The sequence below is a fragment of the Strigops habroptila genome, chromosome 12 (assembly GCF_004027225.2).
Source record: "Strigops habroptila isolate Jane chromosome 12, bStrHab1.2.pri, whole genome shotgun sequence".
NCBI lineage: Eukaryota > Metazoa > Chordata > Aves > Psittaciformes > Psittacidae > Strigops > Strigops habroptila.
This window is the reverse complement of record NC_044288.2, coordinates 4427955-4450005: the sequence shown is the minus strand read 5'-3', so window position 1 is coordinate 4450005 and position 22051 is coordinate 4427955.

The window sequence follows — 22051 nt, the reverse complement described above, 5'->3', positions numbered from 1 at the left end:
CCCTTGGAGACATGCCTCTTCCTAAGGCAAAAATCCGGGAGGAGAGCCTTCACAGAGAGAAGCTCTCTCTTCCCAAGGAAACCTTTCCCTGATGCCCTGTGTCCGTGCTGGGCTGAGCTCCCCGGAGGCTTCTGCAAACCAGGAGCTTTAGGAAGCTTAGTGCATCCCTCTGCTTCTCCCTGGCAGGCTAAGTAGGGGTTAACCTACACTAAGTCCCTCTTTCAGCCTGAGCATCCTGAGCATCCTGGGCAGGAGCATCCACAATAGGCTCCCCTCTTCTCAGGAGTGCACTGAGCAGCTTTTTCCCCCCTTTTCCCTCATGTTTCCCATTTGCATCTATTTTTCCCGATGCACCAAACACAAGTGTTTTGTGCTGGTGCCGTGTTCCTCAGCCTGATTGCTCCGATGAGCTACCCAATACGCTCCTGCTCCTTCGCTGGGAGGGTGCCAAAGCACTTTCTGCAGAACTGCTGGACTCTTTTCCAGCAAACATCCTGTCAGTAGCTGGATTGTTTGACTATCCAGGGAAATCAGGTGCAAGCTGCACATTGGCCAGGCATGTTCCCAAGAAACAGCTTTATCAAAACTTGTGGCAGAGAAAGTGCCTGGTTTGATAGAGCCCTGTCAGAGGTGGGCAGGGGGAGCAGAGATTCAAGCACTGTCTTTGAGTGGAGTCAGAAGCTTGGCTCTGTTCCTCTCACTCCCAGTGCATGCCCCAGGCACGGGCTGCAGAAACAACCATCTTAGAATCATAGAACATTTAAGGTTGGAAAGGACCTTAAAATCATCCAGTTCCAACCCCCTGCCGCAGGCAGGGACACCTTCCACCAGACCAGGTTGCACTAGTGTGGACTGAGTTGAGGGTTTCTCAGGTACAGCAGTCCTGTAACTGCTACATCCGTGGGCTTTAAACAATAAAGAAGTGAGGAAACAAAAGATGTACCACTAGCATGTGACTGTCAAGCCTCAAAGAGGGATGTTTTTTCCCAGAACAGTGATAAGGCCCAAATCGGATTTTCTAATAATTTTGTTGCTGTTGCTTGGATTTCCAGGACTGCTTTCCCAGAAGCACAGGATGGATGATGTCTTTGACAGTGAGTTCCGGAGTTGTCAGCCACTGCCAAGCCTCGAAAGTACGAAATCAGATGAAGAGGCTCAGATTAGCCTCCACAAGTGGGCTTGTAGTGGGAAACTTGTGCATGCACTTGTAGGTCCTACCCTTTCCTCCTGCACTGTGCTCTCTGTTCGCCATGCAGCCCCCTGCCCTCAGACATCCCCCTACCCACTGGAAAGCCATAGTCCTGGCACTCCCATGGGCTTGGCCATCCAGCTGTGCCATGCTGGTACCTGCAGGAGGAGGAGTAATGTGCTCTCTGTCTGTGTGCCTGGCTCCCATTTATTTGGGATGTGTTGGAAAGCTGGTCTTTGCAAACAGCAGCTTTCTGCCCATCACCCAGGGTCCAGCCTAGGCTGAGTGTGCAGTTTCTTCCTTTGGAAGCAAAACCTAGCAGGAAGGATGTTTTTTGTTCTATTTTCCTTACTTAAAAGACATTTAAGCACTTCCACATATGGTAAGTAGCTGGGATTGATCTGTCTTCACATAGGCAGAAGAGGGCACAGACTCAAGGTGATACATCCCTTTTCATACGCCCTGTGCCATGGTGCTTATTCCCATTCACTGGGTGTCAGCAACAGCCTTGTCCAAGTTTCCCCTTGGCAGGGTGACTAGACCTAGTTTCTGTGGTCTGTATCACTCTTATTTTCCATGGGGCTATAAGAGGAGATGGAGCAGTGACATGTGACAGACTGATTTAGGCCCTGGTGAGAGGATGTTTACAGAACTGGGACACCAGCAATGTATTACAGACAAGCAGGAGGACTTTGCTTCTCTAACTCCATGGATCAGCAGAGCTTAACCTGTTTGCTTCTTCCATAAGTGTCCCAAAGAGAACAGAGAGCATCTCCAGGCATTTCCCACCCATGTTCAATTACTGTTGTTACCATCAGGGGTTTACAGAAATACTCTCTTCTAGACCTTGCTTTTTTCCAAGGGATTTTGCTGATGCTAATGCATAAAAGGCAGGAAATGGAAAAATTAAAGACTTGTTAGTGAGAGGAAGTCCCTTAACCTTTACTATCCAGAGTATCTCAGCAATCCCATCAGGAACTGCAGCCCAAGAACATGTAGAGGGCACAGGGCTTAGTACACTGCAGCCGAGAATGAGGAATGTTCACATGCTGCATCCAGTGTGTGTAACTTCATAGCCAGCTTGAGCCTGAGAACCAGGATGCAAATTACATATAAAGAAACTCTTTCCTATATGACTTGATGGCATGCCTGGTTTTCACTACTGTCTTGTCTGTTTTGAAGGAGCACAAGGCACTGCAGGTCCAGCTCTGTGTTCATATATGCTGATATATGCTCATGCACATATGCTGATGCATAGCTGATGCTCAGCACCCACCATCAGTGTCACCTTGGTCCCTAACCCAAGTGCTCAACTTGCACTGTTGAGCAAGGGAAAGTAAAATTTAATGGTGTCCAAATTCTTCCTTGGAGTTAACTATTGGCATTGTGGATATTCCTATTGTTCTAGAAATAGCTGGTAAGATTTCAGAGCTCCTTAAAATGCTCTTCCCAACCTTGCGAAAGCCACAGGCAAATGACAGATGCTCAGTTCTTCAACACTCTTTGAGTTGCATTGGTGACATCTTTGCTTTAGGAGATATGCTCTACAGTAACTCACAGAGGAGTTACTCACCAGGCTGCATTATAGGAGCTCACTGGCTGTGAGTGACGCAGGAGGAAGAAGATGGGGCTGTATTAGTTAAAAGCTGCTTACACAGTGGTGCTACTGCCACTTAGGACAGGAATGTGTCTGACCAGGTTTTAAGTCTGCTCATGCTGGAGTCGCAAGATTTTCCCCAGCGTTTGCCCTTCCCAACAGTCAAAATGTTTCTACTTGTGTTAAACCAAAACATTCTTCATTATGGTCTATTTTCACTATTTTTTCTGTTCTTTGCCCAAGAACAGTTTGTTGCCTTCAGCTTTGTGCAGATTTTGCACTTGAAATGACTTGGCAGCTGCAGAAGCTCTGCCTACCATCATGAACACATCAGTGTGGTAGGAGGCATGTAAATGGGTTTCCTAAGGCTCCACCTTTCATGAGCATATCCACACATATCCACATGCTAGCATATTCCTCATTATTTTGGGAAGTCCTCTTGTTCTACCATGTGAGGAGAAAGAGAGATCTGCCTGCCCCAGGCAACATGACCAGCTCGCCCCAAAGCAAAGTGGAATATGAAGTGGAAATAGTATGCCAGAGTCCAAAACTGAAGCGGGATGCATCACACCTCCCTGCAAAAAGGCTAAAAGGCAGGAAATCCTATATGAGCTTGTCATCCCCAGCTCCTTTTATAAGCACTGGAGAGAAAGGTACAAGTGATTTACCTGATTCTGGCTTACCCGTCAGGCAGTAGGTGCAGGTTGAGGACAGAGTGTAAGGCTGTGGCCAGCCAAGCTCCTGGTCATGCAGGACTTACCTTCTGTAAGGACTTGAGAGGGTCTGGATGGTGGGTAATCGGGTGCTGATGTGCAGCTGGGCTGAGACATAGATGAGAATCAGACCTGGAGTGTAATCTGCAAGCCATGGGGAGAGAGTGTATAGGATCTGTCAAGGAGGGGAGTCGGATCATTAGACAACCAGCGTTGCTTCCGAGCCTTGTAGAGCAGCACCCCAGAATGAGCATTTAAGGAGCAGATTTTGTGAATAGCCCAAATTAAGGATCAACAAACACAGCCAGATGGACGCTGCAGCCTCTTGGACATCTGCATCCTTTATTGATGCTATCTGGACTCAGCCACGCTGCCAAAACTGGAGGCATAGGCCCTTTGCCAAGTCTATGCCCGGCACATTCTCCTGCTCTGCCACAAGGACAGAGAAAACTAACTAGGGCTCAGGTTGTGAACAGGATCCTGGCTCAGCCTCCCTGCCAAAACCTGTCCCAAAAGCCAAGCTTTAGTAAAACACTGTCCTGCCAGTTGAACCATCTGTCTTGCTCCAGCTTCTTAATGAGCCACATTCTTACCTTTGCTGGTGGAGTTTTTCAGCTCTGCTTGTTCTTTTCAAGCAGCTTATCTTTAGCTTTCCGTTGACAACAATGCTATCCTTGAAATCTGTCAGTGCCAAAGATACTCACATCCACAACCTTTTCAGGCCTGTATGAATGAATTAAACATTTCCCAAACCACTGCCATGAGAACAAGTGGCCCAGACCCTTCCACAACCTTGCTGTTAAACTCTCTGAGCCTCCAGAACAACATGATAGATCCAGCCTAAATCAGTCTGTCACATGTCTAACGGGACTGGTATCTGCCCTACAAGGAGTCCAGAACCATGCCCAGGAGTGATTTGGAAGAGCATCCATTGGCCTGGGCAAGCCTGCAGTGGCATGGGCTGTTCCTTGGCATTGTTTACTCAAGCACTATAATAGTGCAGAAGAGGTTTCTGATGATTAACAGCAGCCCATCTTTCGCTCTGATTTTAATCCACATTGAGTCTGTTGCAGCAGCCAGGAATACTAGAGCCTGCTGCCTTCAGAAAGCTTCTGGAGTGCTTGCTGCAGGCACAGTGATCTCCAGTACTTATATATCATTAGTGATCTCATACAGCTCAACATAAGGAAAAAGCCAAGCCCCAAACCAAACAATTTTAAGCTGGTAGCACAAGGAAGAAGGCTGCTTCTATGCAAATGTAGGCAGAAAATCCATAGACCATATTCCTTGAGGCACTGCAAAAGGTGGCTGAACATAAAAGATGTGGCTGTCTTCTTCCCCCTTTTCAGTGGTTAGTTTCCTCTGTTTGGGATTAGCACAGCATTGAACATGTCAGCTAGGTACAAAATCGTTGTCAGCACTAGAAAAATCACTTGCCCTGTGGACAAGCTTAATGCACCATAAGCTGCTCTGGTGAGGGCACAGATTCAGCACGTCCAAACACGGAAAGAGAACAGAAGAGCTGTGCTGCTCATCTCTGCAGTGAATGGACTGTGATGAACAGGCTCCTAGTTCATATACCATGAAAAACTTCATTTCCCACTATGAAGGGAGGTCTGATTTACACAACTAAACCCATGGCACTGAGTCTGCACAGAGCCCCAGGACAGCGTGGCACCTCACCTTCCCCAGTCCATGCTCCCCACCGTTACTACTGCATTAGTGCTGCAGACAAAGAAGTGGTAACCTGATTGAAAGGGAGAAAAGGCAGCAGCAAACAGATGCCATCTGCCAGAGAGCTGACCGTGAGCCACTCTGCCTCGAAAGAGGGACTCCGATGTCAGCAGCAAAGCTCTGCTCTGAAACACAGAGCAATTGACCTTTAGGTGACAGTTTGCAGAGTGTCAGCTCGAATGACACTGTGGGGAGGGCTGTGGGTATTATTAAAGTATATGATATCACCCACAAGCAGGAAAAGAGCTAAATTCCCCCAGGGAAAAAAAAAAAAAAAGCCTGTGATTTCTCCTGATGTGAGACTTCTTGGCTCACTGCTTCACGGATCCTCTATTGGAGATGAGAGCTTATCACCAGAGTACCTGCGTTTCTCATAAAAGGTAAATTGCCTTTTAACTCCCCTCCATTGCTTTATAACCGTCCTACTTAGATCTAATGATGTGCAAAAGTTTACAAAGCATTTTCAGATGACCTGGAATGCTCGCCAGCTTGAGAGGAGAGCAAATAGCTTAGCCAGGATAATAGAGAGGAAATCCACTGAATAGCTCAACTCATTAAGATGTTTGCATTTGATGAGACAACCAAGGGCCAGAGAAAAAGAAATGAGGCAGTGGCGCTTGCACAAGGTGCTGTGAGGTGTCCCGCAGCCATCCTGCATCCATCCTGTATCAATCACTGACAGCTCCAGCACATGCCGGCAGTGCATTGTTAGGCTCCGTTTCCAGTGCGCCAACTCCATGGCTGTCTTCCCAAGAGACTGGAAAGCCACAAAGCACAATTCAGCAAATAAATAGGAAATTAAATCCCATAGTAACCACATCTGCATTGCTCCAAAAAGCTGTGGGGAGAAAGGTTGAGACAGTAGGTGTACCTTGCTGGTGCTTACCACAGGAATCACCAACCTGAAAGGATAAGGTGATGTTAAAAAACCTCTTCATATCCAGCTCCATTCTTGTGGCTTTCAACCAGATTTTATAACTTTAAGGAAACTTTTTTTCCCCCCTTTATTGCTGAGTGAATTGCACCTTTCTTTCCAGGAGTAACTGGGTAGCCAACTGACCAGAGAATGGGGAGGACCACCACGGGGGAACCAAGTGCTGACCACTGTGAGGTCTGAGGGGTCAAGGAGGTGGACACGGCATGCAGACCCATAGGCTCCTTTTGGGTATGTCCCTTCTCACCACACACCTTGGAAAGGGATGCTGAGACAATCACAAATACCTGGAGAGCAGCAGATATAAAGGAGAATTTTCTCTTTGTCATTCAGCCTCAGAGACAAATGCAAAGGGCAGAATGGAGCAGGGCTGCAAGCAAATGAAAAAGCTGTTTCACAGTGGTAGCTTCTGTGAAGAGGGCAGGAGTCAGACACCTTCAGGCAATGTGTTACAAGGGCCGTTGTCCCCAACCAGCTCCACTGTGGGAGATCCTGTGATGCCATCAGGACTTCTGTGCACTTGCTCCAGGGCACTTGACCTTCCTCCTTCTCTGTCTCCTCCTGTTTTGCTTTCTCCAGTTCCTGGAGCAAAAACCAAGGAGGGTTGCTAGTGCTCAGGTGCGAGATACTGCACTGGGGCTTATCTTTTACCCAAAGTGCCAGAACATAATCTGAGGACTAATATTGGATGGTTATATCAGAACAAATCCAAATTAATTCCTTTGCTTTTTCTCTCCAACTGGCTGTGGCAACTCAGCATGTCCAAGTGGGTATCTGGGAAGATGCATGCCCTTCCAGAGGGATGTTAAAGTCATCCCTAACTGGGCTCATTATGTGCTTAATCCCTGTGTTCATTTCAACAGCTGTAGGGCCCCTTATGAGAAATGAATGACTTCAAAGCAATGTGCATTACACACACTTACACTGAATTCTTCCCCAAGCCTCATTTTCCTTTGCAGGAGCCACAACACCACTGCGTATTTTATAACCAGATAAACACTGTGGCAGCAGCAATTGTCTGCAGTAAAGAAATCCCAGGGCAAATGAGATTAGTCATAGGTACAGTGCTGAAGTCTTCAAAATCCACTTCTGCACCAGGGAAGCTGTGTCCTTTGCAATGCCATTGCTTTCTGTGACCCTCTTCTGCTGCAGTAGAGGTGCTGTCCCAGGGCTATGGAGCTCCTCCTCCTGCAACGAGGCGGCATGAAGTTTTCAGGCAGGCAATTGCTGGGATTTGCTAAGAAACTGTGTTAAGAGCTGTTTGGTGGGCACTTAGTGGATGCTGGATTTGCACATATCCCCCTCCTCACCATTCATAAATATATGCACAAGTGTTATTTTATTCACACAGCTTTTGGCAAAAGGCCCATTGAATTCAGCAGAGAGAAGTCCATTGACTTTGGTAGACTTTGCACATTGCAGGTGAGAACAGATGGAGGCTCCATTCACCAGTTGCCACTCGTTATTTAAAGCTTATTATTGTTAAAGAGTTTTGTTCGTACATTCACAAATGAAGCAGGATCCAAGTGGTGTAACGACCGCTGAATGCTGTGAACGGCAGGCATGCTCTTCCAACAAGGATGGAGCGAACAAAAGACACCCCTGTGTACAGAGGGCTTACAAACAGGACTTTATTGGCCTATTATTTCCCAGCCTTCAGAAAGCAGTAAAGCACTGCTTTCTGCCCAAAAGGAAAAGTCAGTTTCCAATGGTTTCTGTGTGAGACACCCCAGACCTGACACAGGAGAAAAAGAAAACAACCGTGTGTGAGTGTAGGTCCTTCATGGACCTCCATGGGCGTAATCATTAATCAGCTCTTTAGTGAAAGACAGGACAAGTTTATAATCATAGAATCATGGAATGGTTTGGGTTGGAAGGGACCTTAAAGCTCATCCAGTTCCAACCCCCTGCCATGGGCAAGGACACCTTCCACTAGAGCAGGTTGCTCCAAGCCCCTGTGTCCAACCTGGCCTTGAACACTGCCAGGGATGGGGCAGCCACTGTGGAGCTGATGGGAGTGCAGTGTCTTTTATATAATAACTGAGACATGCACCTCTCAGGCAGACTGCAGCTGAGCTCACCTTGCAACAGAAGCTGTATGTCTCACCTCAGGTCTCTTCATTAGTAAGCTATTTTAACATCTCTTCTTTAACCATTTGGGTTGACCACATACCTTCCTCCCTGTGCTAACCCACGCATCATGCAGCCCACAGGCATGCAGCTACGTGGCGTCATGTTTCCCCATAGAGAACTACCCTTGTGGGTTGTGGAAGTCTCTCTCTTGCTTGTTTGACATCTGTGGGCATGCCCAACAGCTTTACCAAGAAAGCCTTTTTTTTCCACCCAGAAGTAACTCATATGCTCAAAAAAGGCCACTTCTTTGGTCTTGCATGGATCTGGCCCAAGGCAAGACACTCCATCTCCTGTCCCGGTGCTTTTCTGAACCCAATGGAGCCGCTTCAAAAACAGGCTGCTTCCATTCAGCTCCTGGAACAAACACTGAGGAAAGAGTTTATTCTATATTTCAAAGCTGATTCTTCAAAAATAAAGCAAGCAAAAACTCTGAGCCCAGCTGCAGTCCCACCACTGAGACCAGTCCAGGCAGGAGAGGCTCATGAGGCATTTTGCTCCAGGAGGCATTGCAGTGCCAAGCTCAAATCCAGATGGCTCTCAAGTTGTCAGGTTTGGGTGGTTACACTTGCTGAATCAAATTCTAAACTTTCTGCTACACAAAGAACATGGTAAACCCAAACTCTTACATTTCCAGGGAAAAGTATGGAGTGAACACCGCAGCTATTCCCTGTCCAGAGCTGGTCCTCGTGGCACATCCGCCCTCCTGCTCCAGCACAAGGATGGATGGCTCCCTTGCACAGCCGTAGTGCTGTCATCTGCCATGCTCCCAGTCTGGACAGAGGGACACATCTCCATCCCTTCCTCCTGCTGCTCCTCTCCACAAAGATGCCACTCTGTGAGCCCAGCCCCAAGGACCAAGTCTGACACTGCTGGTAGACAACAGCAACCCGGTGCTGAAAAGCAGCCTAGCTCTGCCTCTGGTATCAGCGAGTGTGTGCAGAGGCTAAAAATAGAGACCCTCCACTCTCACAATGACTCAGAGGTGCAGAAGGGAAACCCGCAGGCTCTGTGCTTGGCTGTCCCTTGAGCTGAGCCAGAAGTTTTCACCTAAAACTTCGTTTTGACACAAAACAGCTTTTCGAAAAACAAACTAACCTCAAAAAGCAAAGCTCAGTGTCTCACCCTCAGAGCTGCTGGGACGACTTCTCGTTCTGTCTGAGATTAGAAGCAGTGTTGGCCTGTGACATTTTGTATTTCTCTAATTCTTATTGCCGAGCCCTCTGCAGTTATTTACCTGCCAAGCTCTTTCCTGTGAGGGCACATGGAATGGTAATGCAAGTGAAAGGTGTGCAAGTCCTCTGAAGCTTTCATGGGAAATGCTGTGCACTTTCCAGCCAGCTCTAATTCCAGCTCAGGAGGAAAACAGATCCACCAGCTGGCCTCATTAAACCCCCACAGGGATGTGAGCCTTTAGTCCTTAAACTCCCTCTGTTCAGCCTTTGCACTGGGGACACCAGCCAGTGCTGCCCAGGTTTTGGCCATGCCATGGGTGATGGTGGTCTGGAGGCTGAGGGTCCTGGTAGGGAAGCAGAAAGGAGGTGGGATCCCATGGAGAGGTGCATAACTTGTCCATGAGGAGAGCAGGTCCTTCCTTCCTGGCCCTCTGTTTGCCTGCCTCACAGTTACAGATCATTTTAAGATTGGTCAAGCACTGGGGCAGGTGCCCATAGGCGCTGCAGCCTGCATCCATGGAGATGTTAAAAATGAGTGGAACAACCTGCCCCAGCTTTGACATGAGGAGGTTGGACCAGAGACCTCCAGGGATCCATCAGCCTTCATTTCCCAGGTTTCTAGTGTAACCTGTCTTATGCCTATTGGAGTTGGGTAGGCACAGCCTGAGCTCTTGAGAGCAGTGACAAGCCCATCAGCAGAGGAGCAGAGAGAGCCATGACAGCCAGGCACCAGCTCATCCTGCTCTCCAAGCTTCCTCGGCTTCCACTTGAGTGCCAACTGGGCTCGTTTTGTCCTTCCCCATCTGGAGGCAAGGGGAGGAGCGGCAGCACTGGGACACTACGGAGGACAAAGACACCTTGTTCACAAGGTGAGCCCCACATCCGTGCTGCCAGCTCCACCTCTGCAAAGGACCTGGGCACCAGGCCAGGCTCTTCATTGCCCTGCACGGTCCCCAGGGACGTGACAGACTGGGTTAGCTCTGTGGTGCTGCCTGTGTTGGACTGTGGTTCTACAAGTGCTTCCTCATTGCATGCACAGGGCTGCGGAGGTACAACCCAGCTGACTCACGGCGATTGGGATGCTGGATGAAAAAGCCAAGCTTCAGCTGAGAGAAAACAAAACTGCTGCTGAAGGAGGCTCATTCTGTGCTAGCAATCAAGCATGCACCTGTGTAAGAGTGTGTCATGGGTGTCTCATCTGCACTTAACATACCCTGAGAGCATCCTCACTGCCTTCTCTCTGCTCTGTTGTAGCTGCGTGCCCAAACTCCAGCACAGACAGCAAGCATGGCCCTGGAACAGGAGGACATGAGCAGGCATACCTACAAGAGTCCTGCATTAAATCCCTGCAGTGTCAAAGGCCTTAGGAAAGGGCTGAGCCCTGAGGGCAACCACAGTGGAAGCTGAAGAGGTCCCCAGGGCAGCCCTGGTCTCCCAGCATGGGGCTGTGCCAGTGAGGCTCAGCTGGATCCACAGCTGGAGCGTGTTCCCAGCTCCCACGGGAGCACCAGCACGTCTCTGTGCCTTGGTTCCCTGCGATACAGGGCAAGGGGAGACAGTGAAGATGAGATCAACTGATAGCGACGGGATGCCCGTAATTCCCACAGACAGCTGGGATGAGAAAGACCTCAGGAAGCCACCCCCCGCCCCTTCCCTGTCAGGATCAACCTTACCTAAGCTACTAGACCATCTGCCTGCTGCCCTGGCCTGTGACCCCAGCAGCAGGGACTGCAGGTGGAAACAGATCCATGCAGAGCTCCCATGCTCAGCACTAAGAGCTGAGGAAAGGTCATGAAGGCAGCTTGTTATCCCTTGTCACTGCAGGCGGGTGACCCCTGCGTGGCAGCGGTCACTGCTCCCATGGAGTGGGCTTTGCCGTGTTCTGCTGAACATCACCTAGAGCTTCAGCAAGTCCATCAGGAGTGAAGTGGCCTGTCCTGAGCTCAGCCGGGAGCTGAAACTGCCACAGGCATCCTCCAAATGGGGCAAGTGAAGGAGTGGCGTGAGGTGTCCCCTGCAGCAGTGGCTGCAGGACCCATGTCGCCTTTTCAGCTCACTTGTGCCAACACCTGGTCAGGACAGGTTCCATCCCATGCTTTTATTGGTTTCTGGTTTTTGCTGCAAGATTTTTGCTGCAAGAACAACTAAATTTTCAATGAAATCACTGAACCAGAAAATGATTTTATAATCAGTTCAGATCAAGGCATTTTTATTTCCCTCCTTTCTCCCCAGCAAAGTGTTATGTTTGGGATTAGCCAGGAACATTTTGTTCTAGCTGACAAAAAATTCCTGCTTTTGTTATAGGCCTTTGTAACAAAGTCAGGTCCTCGGCCATTGGGAGGGTTGGTTCACTTCCCACTGAGACCCCAGGGCAGAGGCTCATGTAGGACACTGGGAGTCCTGCCTCCACCATGGATGTCTCCCACAAAAGGATCAGGAGATCTCTCTGGGCCCCTCACACCTCTTTCCTGGAAAACCACTATGGACCAACAGCCACAGACAGGACCAAGACCCCTACCTCTATGGAAAGGACCATAACCCCCAGCCTGGCAAGATGTTCTCACTCTCTGTGGACCTAGAACTATTCCATTATTCCTCACAAAGCAGAGAGGACTGAGACAGTCTTCCACCCCCTGGCTCTGCACACCCACAGTAGGACAAAGGAGTTCCACAGCTCGGCAGCTGTGGGAGTCCAGCCCCAAACATCCTATTCAGACCAAAAAGTCATGTCCCATTTCCCATGACCACCACTGGCATTTCCACGAATGCCATAGTCACTGTGAGAAGAGTCCCTCTCTGTTAGTAACACTACTTGAGTTGGTGGCAAACACTGGGAGTTTTTCCCCCAGGAGATGAAACACTATTTTGTTTTGCTCTGAATCAAGATTTTCTTTGAATTTCAGTCTTCAAAATGTTGGAATTGATGGCTCATTTGCTTTTCCCCTCCCAATTTCTTGCGTGTTTTATTCCTCTGGAGCTGCCAGAGCCCAGGGTGTCCTGGTTAGGCTTCTGAAATCTGTCAATACAAGGCAGGATTCGGATCCCTATGAAATTGCACTTGAAATGCAGCAGTTTTGCTCTGTTACAAAGAACCAGACTAGATGTGTGGAGTCTGCTCTGAAATAGGGCACTGGGACAAAGAGAGACGCGTAGTGTGCCCAAAATGCTCATGATGAATACCAGCACAGAAATGTCACTGCTCCTACACACCAGCCCATCATGAAATACTTCCACTTTTCTATAGTGAAATGACAAAAAACTAGTTGATGCTTTCAGAACAGCACAAAAACCATCTATCCACATCTGCCTTGAAGTGTCAGATTGGTGCAGAAAGCAGAAGTGTTCCTGTGAGATTATCATCTCTGCCTCAAACATGTTTGCGAAAGGTGAGAACACAATGCTAGCACAGGCTCCTGCTGCATCTCCCTGTGGTTTATTAATAATAGCACTGTTAAAAGGAGAATATATGCCCTTTAATTCACTTTTTCTTTTTAAAATCATAACTAACTCAAAGGATTTTGTGGCACTTGCTCAGTAATGTGTTCGGTTCTTCCTGGACCTTAAAATAACCCTTCTAACTCAGTCCTTTAAGACCACAGCAGAGCTCTGCTGTATGACAGCTATTGCTCTGTGCTTTGGTAGTGCTCAGTGGATTTAATTCTGCCACCATTGTTTATCTCCATTTCCATGAGGAAACGGTGATTCCCAGCTCTGAGTAGTGTGAAAAATCTGCTTATTTCTCGTTGGAGCTGATCCAAATTTCCCAACTGCAGGAATCAAAGGAACCAAAGGAATCAATGATGCTGTTGAAGAGCAGCATCAAGGCAAGAAGTCCTCTCCCACTGATAAGGACAGGGTGGCTGCTCTGCCTTTCCCACCTTCTCTGCTTGCTGGGGGCAGGATTGGACCCTCTTGGGGTCACTGATATTCTTTTGAAGGGTTTAAGTCAGCCCCTCACTTTTCTACCATGGCAGGAGGAGAACTCCCCCTGTCTCACAGCTCAGATCTTCCTCACGGTGCTGTGTGTGCCGTATCACAGCAAGGAATATCTTTGGTAGCTTCTGCAGTGGCCAGAAAGGTGGGCTCAGGATCAGATTAGCTGTATACCTATGTTAGTGATCTACAGGAGTGTCCTGGGGACTGCCTTGGGGCTCCTTGTCTCACATTCTCAGAGGAACCTTCCCGCCTCCATCACGGTCAATGCTGCCTCAGCAGCACTCCAGATATCCTCCAGCTACCTGGCCTGCCTGTCAAACCCAAGCCCAGCTCAGTCTTTGCAGATTCCTACCACCAGGCATCAGGGCAAACCTTGGATTCACAGTCAAATTACTATGGACTATAGATCCAGCACAGGAAAAGCCAAGGAAGTATTTCTGGGTGTTCATTACCTCCAGCCATCATTTGTCTCCTTCTTCAGCTGCCTCATGGGAGATAAAAGAGATGAACAATGAGTAATGCCTATAGAAGATATTGTGAGATTAGTTTTGGAGCTATATATATTTGTATCAACAGCAATCGAGTGAGTTTTGGGAGGTATTTGAGTTTTGTAGGCAGCATCCATGGACTATGCTGGCAGTTACAGTGCCCGTACTCTGCAACAAATGTGGACAAATCAGAACTTGTCTGGGATTGATGGATTTCTTGGAAAACTTGAAGCAAAAGTCTAAAAAAAAGGCGGAAAAAAATCCTACATTCTTTATCCAGAAGAAGAAAACACAATTTGAGGGGGTAACTGACTCCCACTGAGTGGCAAATGACCTGACTCCTTCTTGTGGCTCTTCTCCAGATCTGCAACTGACTCCAGTTGTTCCATGCATGCCAGGAAGGGTGGTTGTCTCTGAAGTCCCTTCTGCATGTGGCTGCCCTGCTATCTGGGAAAGGATTCATTCAGGAAGCCTTTGAGTGCTGCTCATCCAGCACCAAAGCAGTAGTGCTGGTTCCTCTGTCCCGCTCTTTCCATCCAATGCCACAACCAGAGGGGAAATGTGATTGCATCAGCACAGAGAAGCTGAGATGATGCAGGCTTTGTGGCCACACAAGCAGGAATGAACTGGCCAAAGCAACAGTAGTATTTGGCAATGGTCACATTCTGGCACAGATTCTCACCAGCTTTGCCATTTCCAAGACCTGCGCTTCCATCCATAGGCGGCTCCTATATTTAGTAATTGTGCTGGTGGCGAAGGCCCAGTCTCCAGGATGTTGATTCAGACACCCAGACACTCAGCCACTTCCTGTTTGGATGCACTGAAGTTATTTGCATCATTTAAAAAGTGATGTTGGTTAAGGGAAACAAAGCGTTCTTGTCAGAGGAGGCTGAAGCACCACGGTTACACACCCATGCACAATGGAAAGAAAAAGCAAGAACACATTGAGTCCATCTCCCAACAGCAGCATGTACATACAGTGTGTCCCCAGGAGCCAACCTTCACCACTGCTCCCACACACTGGCACTTGTTATTGCCACAAAAGGCAGTAAAGCACTGTGACCCCTGCTAAGCCTCCTCCAGGGGCTGCTCTGCTAGCCCAGGGTGACCCAATATCATCTGTAGCTACAGATCAGGAGCATAGACATACCCAGGCGATGTGGTCTGCTGGCAACAGAAAGAATTACGGGCTCTAGCATCTGCCCTGATCTGCCACCCAAGCAGTTACAGCTGGCAAACGCAGCTTTCCACTGTCACACGGTCCTCACAACCCTATTGTGGGCATAAATGTGGCACCTGAAGATGTTCATGAACTTCTGGTGACTGCAGGTCCAAGTGAATGGATCTCTACCCTAAGGAAAGACAGACATGATTCAGTTGGGCTGACTGGTGCTGGGGAGAGTAGTGATAAAGAGTACTCCTGCCCAGCCCTGCCAGTCTGACCATCTCCTTCCCCACTGTCTGCAGGACCCGGATGTCCTGATAATGCATAGCTGCTCCATGCTCAGCTCCTCCCTACCTCCTAGATACATAAACCCCCTAGACCTTTACTTGAAGTGTTCAAGAAGGGAGTTGTCCTGGATGTTTTCACATCCCACCTCCAATATATGATCAATTTTTGGCCTTTATTCTGGCTTTTTCAAAGCCTTACTAATCTATTCCCAATGTCTAAGAAGGTTGGTGACTCAGTAGGTTTTTCCCCCACAGAGTCTGGACAAGCAATCTTTTGGCAAGGGCTGTGTATGACTTAAGCTGCAGATGAGTTTACCTATCCTGCCTTCTTTATAGCTGAGATGCAATTAGTCATGTGGACCAGGAACTTTGTAAGTGACTGGATATCTTAGTGCCTTGACTTTTCACACTCAACTTAAAAACAGGCTGCTGGGCACCTAAAAGTGAAGGCAATCACATTTCACTGTCCCTCTGGAAAGCCTTTGCCAAAGTGCATTTGCCAATCCTGGATTGGGTGAGCGCACTGCTTAAGCTAAGGACTAAAAAAGCAAAGAAGTGGGGTTCCGAGTCATCTTCAGTCAACGAGAGAGGCTCTGCAACCAGAATTTAGGTTATACTGCATTGTTATTGCATGTGCAGGAATATAACCTGGCACCCACTGTGGTAGCTGTGGTTGGGTCCAGCAAGGCAAGCAAGAGTCAAAAATAGTGAAAATCTTATTTTTGTCACTGCTTTAGCAACTGTTTCTGAATCCCTGTCACAGCACAGCAAACCTGCACAGGCACAAACTAGGATTCCTCAGAATAAAGTTGCCATGTGATCATTGCAATGTGTTTTAAACCTAAAGTCAAGGTTTCCATCTCACAGCATCCCAGAGCTCTTCACATTTGAATATATATGTTTTGATTTCATCATCTGATGGCAATTTGTCAGGTAAGCAGTGATCAGAAGAAACCACTGGCCTGAGAAGACAAGGATCTCCCTCCAGCAGTGTCATTACCAGAGCCAGCAGTGGATGCTTGGAGCCAGCCTGGAGCCCTGGTGCAGGGTGCACAATGTCCAGACTCAGATCCCTATATCCATCCTGAACTGCACGCCCTGGGTGCTGCCTGCACGTTTCCCTCTGCATTGATCCATTCCTTTGGAAGGAAGATGAGATTTGGTATTTTCAGCTTTATCTCTTTCCCCTCTTCCCACCACACACTGAGTCTGAGAGCATGCAAGCTGGTCACAGCGTTGTACAAAGCAAAGCTTTTGATTACGGAGTTGAAAACAAAGTGAAAAACATGGAGAAATGCAAAAACAATGACAGAAGGCAGTTGTAGAGCCAGGATCATTCCTGGTTACTGAGCACACGGCTTTCTCGGGGATAACCCAGCCCATAGCAATAGCAGCCGCACACCTCCTGGATGCTGCCAGTGTCTCCTCCCTTTTCCCATCACTTCTCCTTCATCCATTTGCTTTCTCTGTTTGCCTCATGCTGGCATTCGATACACGTGCACAAGGGAGTTTTTCTTCCCCACTGAGGTCTCCCTGCTCTTGCAGACCTCCTGGTTTCCCTGCTGAATTCACTTCTTTGAGTTTAAAACACCTTCTTGTTGCTTGCAGGATGGTCACACTGTTTAGTAGCTCTCAGGGAGCCTTCATCGCTCTCAACACACCCGCAGCTTTCTTCAGAGCTCGTATCTGCACCCACACAACAATGTCAAGGGCAGCTACACCAGTTAAGAGCCTTTCTCTGCACAACTTCCCCCTCCTCCTGTCAGTCTAGGGGCTGCACCGTTCCCCTGAGTGCCAACCTACCCAGCAGGTTAGAACTGAAGGAGCTGGGGCTTTTGAGAGCTTAAGCCATGCACTGGCTTTGCAGGATTCCTACTCTCAAGGCAGCTCAGCACAGCAGAGAGAAGCCAGCAGCTCCTCATGGGTTGCTGTTGTTGCCATCCAGTGCCAAAACTTGTCTGTTTGTATGAGAGTGAAAGGAAATCCAAGAAGCAGGGCCAAGGCAAATCAGGTCTGGAAGCAACAGCTCACAAATAGCAAACTCTTCGGAAGGCATGCGGTGTGTTTGCAGCTCTACTTTAACACATAGGACACTCCGACAACAGGCTGAGAAAAGCTGGAGGAAGGAGCTGGGGTTGGCCAGGGTTGGGTGGGGAGTGCCTGTGGATGTCACAGGCACTCATGGAGTTGTTTGTTGAAAGAATTTGCAAATGAGTGCAATTGATGAAGAAATGGGGTAATTATGCAATCTGCTGATTACAGAGAGGGGTTGTTAATCCACCAGACAGGTCCAGCAAAGGCCCTGTCAAAGTGTTAGGGGAGATGCTGTGGGAAAGAAGAAAGGCTGCATGAATGGCTGGGCTGGTATCCACAAGCCCACTCCTCCCTGCGCATCAAACAAGGAGCACTTGTTTGATCCCGTCTCCAGGATCAAGTGCCATGTGCAGGAGTGTGCAGTGCCAGTCACACCACACCTGATTGCCAACTGTATTTGCTGCACTAAGGATTAAACAGATTGGGCCCCTGATTTGATCCAAACATCCCATGGAGGCTGTGAGATTCATTTTGCCATGGCAGGACCAGCTCACCTGAGGGTCCCTTTGCAAACCATAGTAAAGTCCAACTCAACTCAAGCTCAGAGCAGTTACAAGCTGACTGCTGCCTTCCCTCAAGCCTTTTGGCCATTGCCACCCCCCATTTGCCCAGCCTGTCCAGACAAGAGCAGGGGTGCTCAGCTAGAGCCCCATGTGCCCCGGGCTATCTGGATGAAGATGGGGCATCCCCATGACACCCTCTGCCAGAAGGACTTTCTACCCAAGGGTCACGCAGCACCGTCTGCTCATAGGCACCAAATGGCACGTGAAGACAGAAGGAAAACCCAGACCCACCATGTGTATATACTGAGTGGCCAACGTATCTCCAAGACTTGGCGTGTCTTGGCTATATATTGAACATATATAAAATCATACATGTTCCTTTCCTGGGTTAATTAAAGGCTGGTAGTTGGTGTTGTTTTGGCAAAGTAGGTAATGTGTCATGGTTTTGAGTCCATTGTTATCTCTATATAACTATCAGAGCCCTCTGGTGTTATGGTGGCCAATCGTTCCCAGGAACATTGCTTTTTGTTAGTTCATTTACAATTCATCATTCCTTCAATTCATTATAGAAGTTAAGATCTTACAGTTGACCACACCTGGCTTACAAATATATATACTATATCTACTGATGTGAAAAGTGCCCTGTTTGATAAACAGTGAGAAACTTTTTCCTGTCGGGAAGTAAGCACTAGAGCATTATCCCCTACTTGGCCAGAGCCATGCAAGATGCAGAGCAGGGGCAGATTACCTGGTCCCAGGCCTGTCTGGTTAATCTGTGCTCAGATTCTTTATCCTGTCTGTCTATATATAACCTCCCTTCTGGACACATGCAACCACAGAGGGGAGGAACATGCCATGGGGGTGGCAGACGTGCTGGGAGCACCTTGATGGCAGGGACATGCCTCCAGGCTGAGGCAGAGGAAGAACTGGGGTCCTGCAGTAAGCTACGGGTCTTCCCCACATTTGGAGGCACAGCGTCCAGTGCAGAGTAGTTTACATCCTTCCTACCTGCCCAAAGCCCTGCATGATGCTACTCACCAGACATATCATGTCACAAACTGCTGCTGCAGGGATGTGGCACTGTGGGGTTGCTGAGCATGCTGAGAAGCAGCTGGGAGAAGCCTCTGCTCACAGGGTGCTTTCTGCTGGAAGAAAAAGAGGAGAAATCCCATTTCTTGATACTGTCAAGGATGGTATTTTAGGAAATTCCCTTTCATCTTTCCAGATGTGATGTCCATTTAAATATGGATCCTTCGCATGTGCTCTGCACCCACTTAGGCTTGCCATGGCTCAGCTCACTCTTCTAATGGAGCTAAGACAATACCCTCAATGTTCACACCTTCATTTGCTTTAAAAACACCCAAACCCATAGTGTCACTTCCCCTGGGTTTGTCAGGGGAAGCAAGCACAGAGCAGCACAGCCCAGGAGCACACTGTCCTATGGAGGTCCTGCATCGCTCTGGGATCCTTGTCACAGCCCTGCAAGAGCCCACAGTGGCAGCAGCAGCAGCCCCACCAAATCCCAGTTTTTTTCCACCAGAATTCATACAAGGTTTATGCCACTGATTTAAATGAATTGCCAAAATCTATACAGCAGCAGGGGGCTGGTTGTGCCCATTCTGACAGCCCCATTTGAAGTCAAGAAGGGCCAAACAAGGGTAATCACTCAAAATACAAAAAACCCCACCAAAACTAAAAGAATATGACAGAAAAACAGGCATTCAGATTCTCTGTAAATCGAAATGTTGGAGCTTTCTCTAGAAGAATTACTCCCTGGGTTACCTTTCTGGTGTGAGCAGGCGTCTCCCCTCAAACAATAACAACATTCCTGGGTATCACATTCAAAAGGAAAGAACTCATTAAACTGAGCAAAATGAATCAAAATGTTATGACCAAAACCCTGCAGCACCTGCAGGAACATTTTCATCTTTATTGTTTTTTCTTCTAGCTACAGAATTGTGATGTTCCTGCAAAGGATTCCTGTCCACTCCAATCTACATCTTTGTCTTGGGTTATATAAAGTATTTGACAAGAGGAAACAACCCAGGTTTACAAGTGGTTAGTGAAGACTGTGCTTGTTGCAGTGACTTCATTTAGAGCCATTTCACATGAGGGATTCACACATCCTCTTCACCCTCAGGATTATTTCACTTTTGTTCCTTCGCATTCTTTTCTGCTTTGCTTGCAAAGCCAAGACCATCCAGCCTGATGGGATGCAGTCGGTCTTTGTATTAAGGTAAACTTGAACAAAATCCTATTTAGCTTATGCTTGGGACAAGCAGAGCTTCTAGTGCCAAGGGCTTATTTCAGGGGGATTTGTGCAGTTTGACACAGATAGCCACCAGATGTGTCAGAGCCAGACAAGCAGGGGAATGGTTGGATGTCCCGATTCCTGCCCCTGTGCATCTGCTGGGAGACAAACCCATGTGTGCACGAGACATGCAGACCCTGCTCCTGCGGGAGCTCATGTGTCCCAAACTCCTCTGGCGACAAGGCAGCTGGAAGGAACATGGAGAACTCTGGCAGGAGGGGTCAGGAGAGGCAAGTCTACTCCAGGGAGGAGAAATGAGAACAGAGGATGGGAGAAAACCAGGAGGACAAGAATAACCAGGGCTTCTGCACCAGATTCAAGTGCACAGCAAGCACCAAGCCCAGGGATTTATTAGAAATAACAAGGATACCAGTAGCAGTAGCTGCGTGACATAAATGGCTTTGCTGACCCTAATGCTTCGGAGCTTATGGCTCCTGATCCAGGCAGTCCCAGGACAGCCATCTGGCTGGCAAAATTCAGTTAGAGATGCAACTTGGGAGCTCAGAGAGCAAAATGACTTTGTGGTCGTGTCCTCCCTCCACAACCAGGGTCTTGAAACCCTGTCTTGAAAGCATGAGCTCTGCTTCTTCCCTTGCTTCTTGGGAAGCAGGGAGGTCACACGCTCCCCTAGGAGGTGTGTGAGGGTGAAGCAAGAGGCGCTGACAGCGTCTGTCTGGGAGCCAGCAGGTAAGTCAAGAATCTCCCCAGCAGATGCCTCACACCGTGGAGCGGAGCGAGCCCGAGCTGCAGTGTTGCAACACCTCCTACAAGCTCAGAAGATGCGTTAAAGAAGTTCACAGGATGGAAGCTGTTCTTCTAGGCCTGTTGCATAATCCAAATAAGTAGATAAGCCTGTAATATTTGCACAACACCGTGTCCCTTCATTGGCCTTGTTACTGGTCTCGTTTTGCAGGGCTTAATTCAGATGGATTGAGGACACCTTTCAGGTCATCTGTTCCTTGGGAGGTGGCTGTGATCCAGCTCCAGTGCTGTGCTACTGGGAGCATTAAAGGGATGGGGACACCTCGCTGTACTTTTTGCAAATCTGTCCCAGAACATTTTGGAAATGGCACTATGACACCTATGGAAAGTACTTTACTCATGGAAAGACTGTGGCAGTGCAAAACCACCATGGGAAGACCTTCCAGAGGTGAAATAACCTTTGCGCAAACACACAGATACGCATATTCCCAATCAACTATTTACGTGACCCAAAGGGTGCAGGATGTAGGGATTGAATAGTGGCACCCACCTGCCATGGGCACAGCCTGATCCTGGAGATGTGTTTCGTCCTCTTCACCTAGCTTGGGGAATCACCTGCAGGAGCGTGCAGAGATGGAGAAAGAAGCTATGGCAGCTTGACCCCATTCCTCTGGATGAGGGGAGGGAGCAGAACAGAGCTGTCTCGAGGTGTGGGTACAGACAGCTCCTCCATCTTCCCCAAAAGCTCTTCCTGGGGGAGTGCCAAGCAAAGACTGGCCATGGAAGAAGGGAAGGAGTTGCCATAAGTGATGGTAAAAGACTTTCCACTCATCGGGATTGTAGTGCAATTGCAAGATTTCAAAATGCATGCTTGGGATTGTTTTAAAATGCTAATCCTCTATTTCCAGTCTTGAGATGGCCAGGAAGCCAGGCTGAAAATAACAGAAGACCATTTGCTTTCCTGAGGTGGGAACTAGAGGTTGTTTGTTTTCTTTCAGCATCAGAAAGTCAGACCTTGTGTGTTTAACTCACTGAAATTTGGGATGAAAAAGAGGCAGGTGGTTTTGTAGCATCAAATGCACCAGCGAAAATA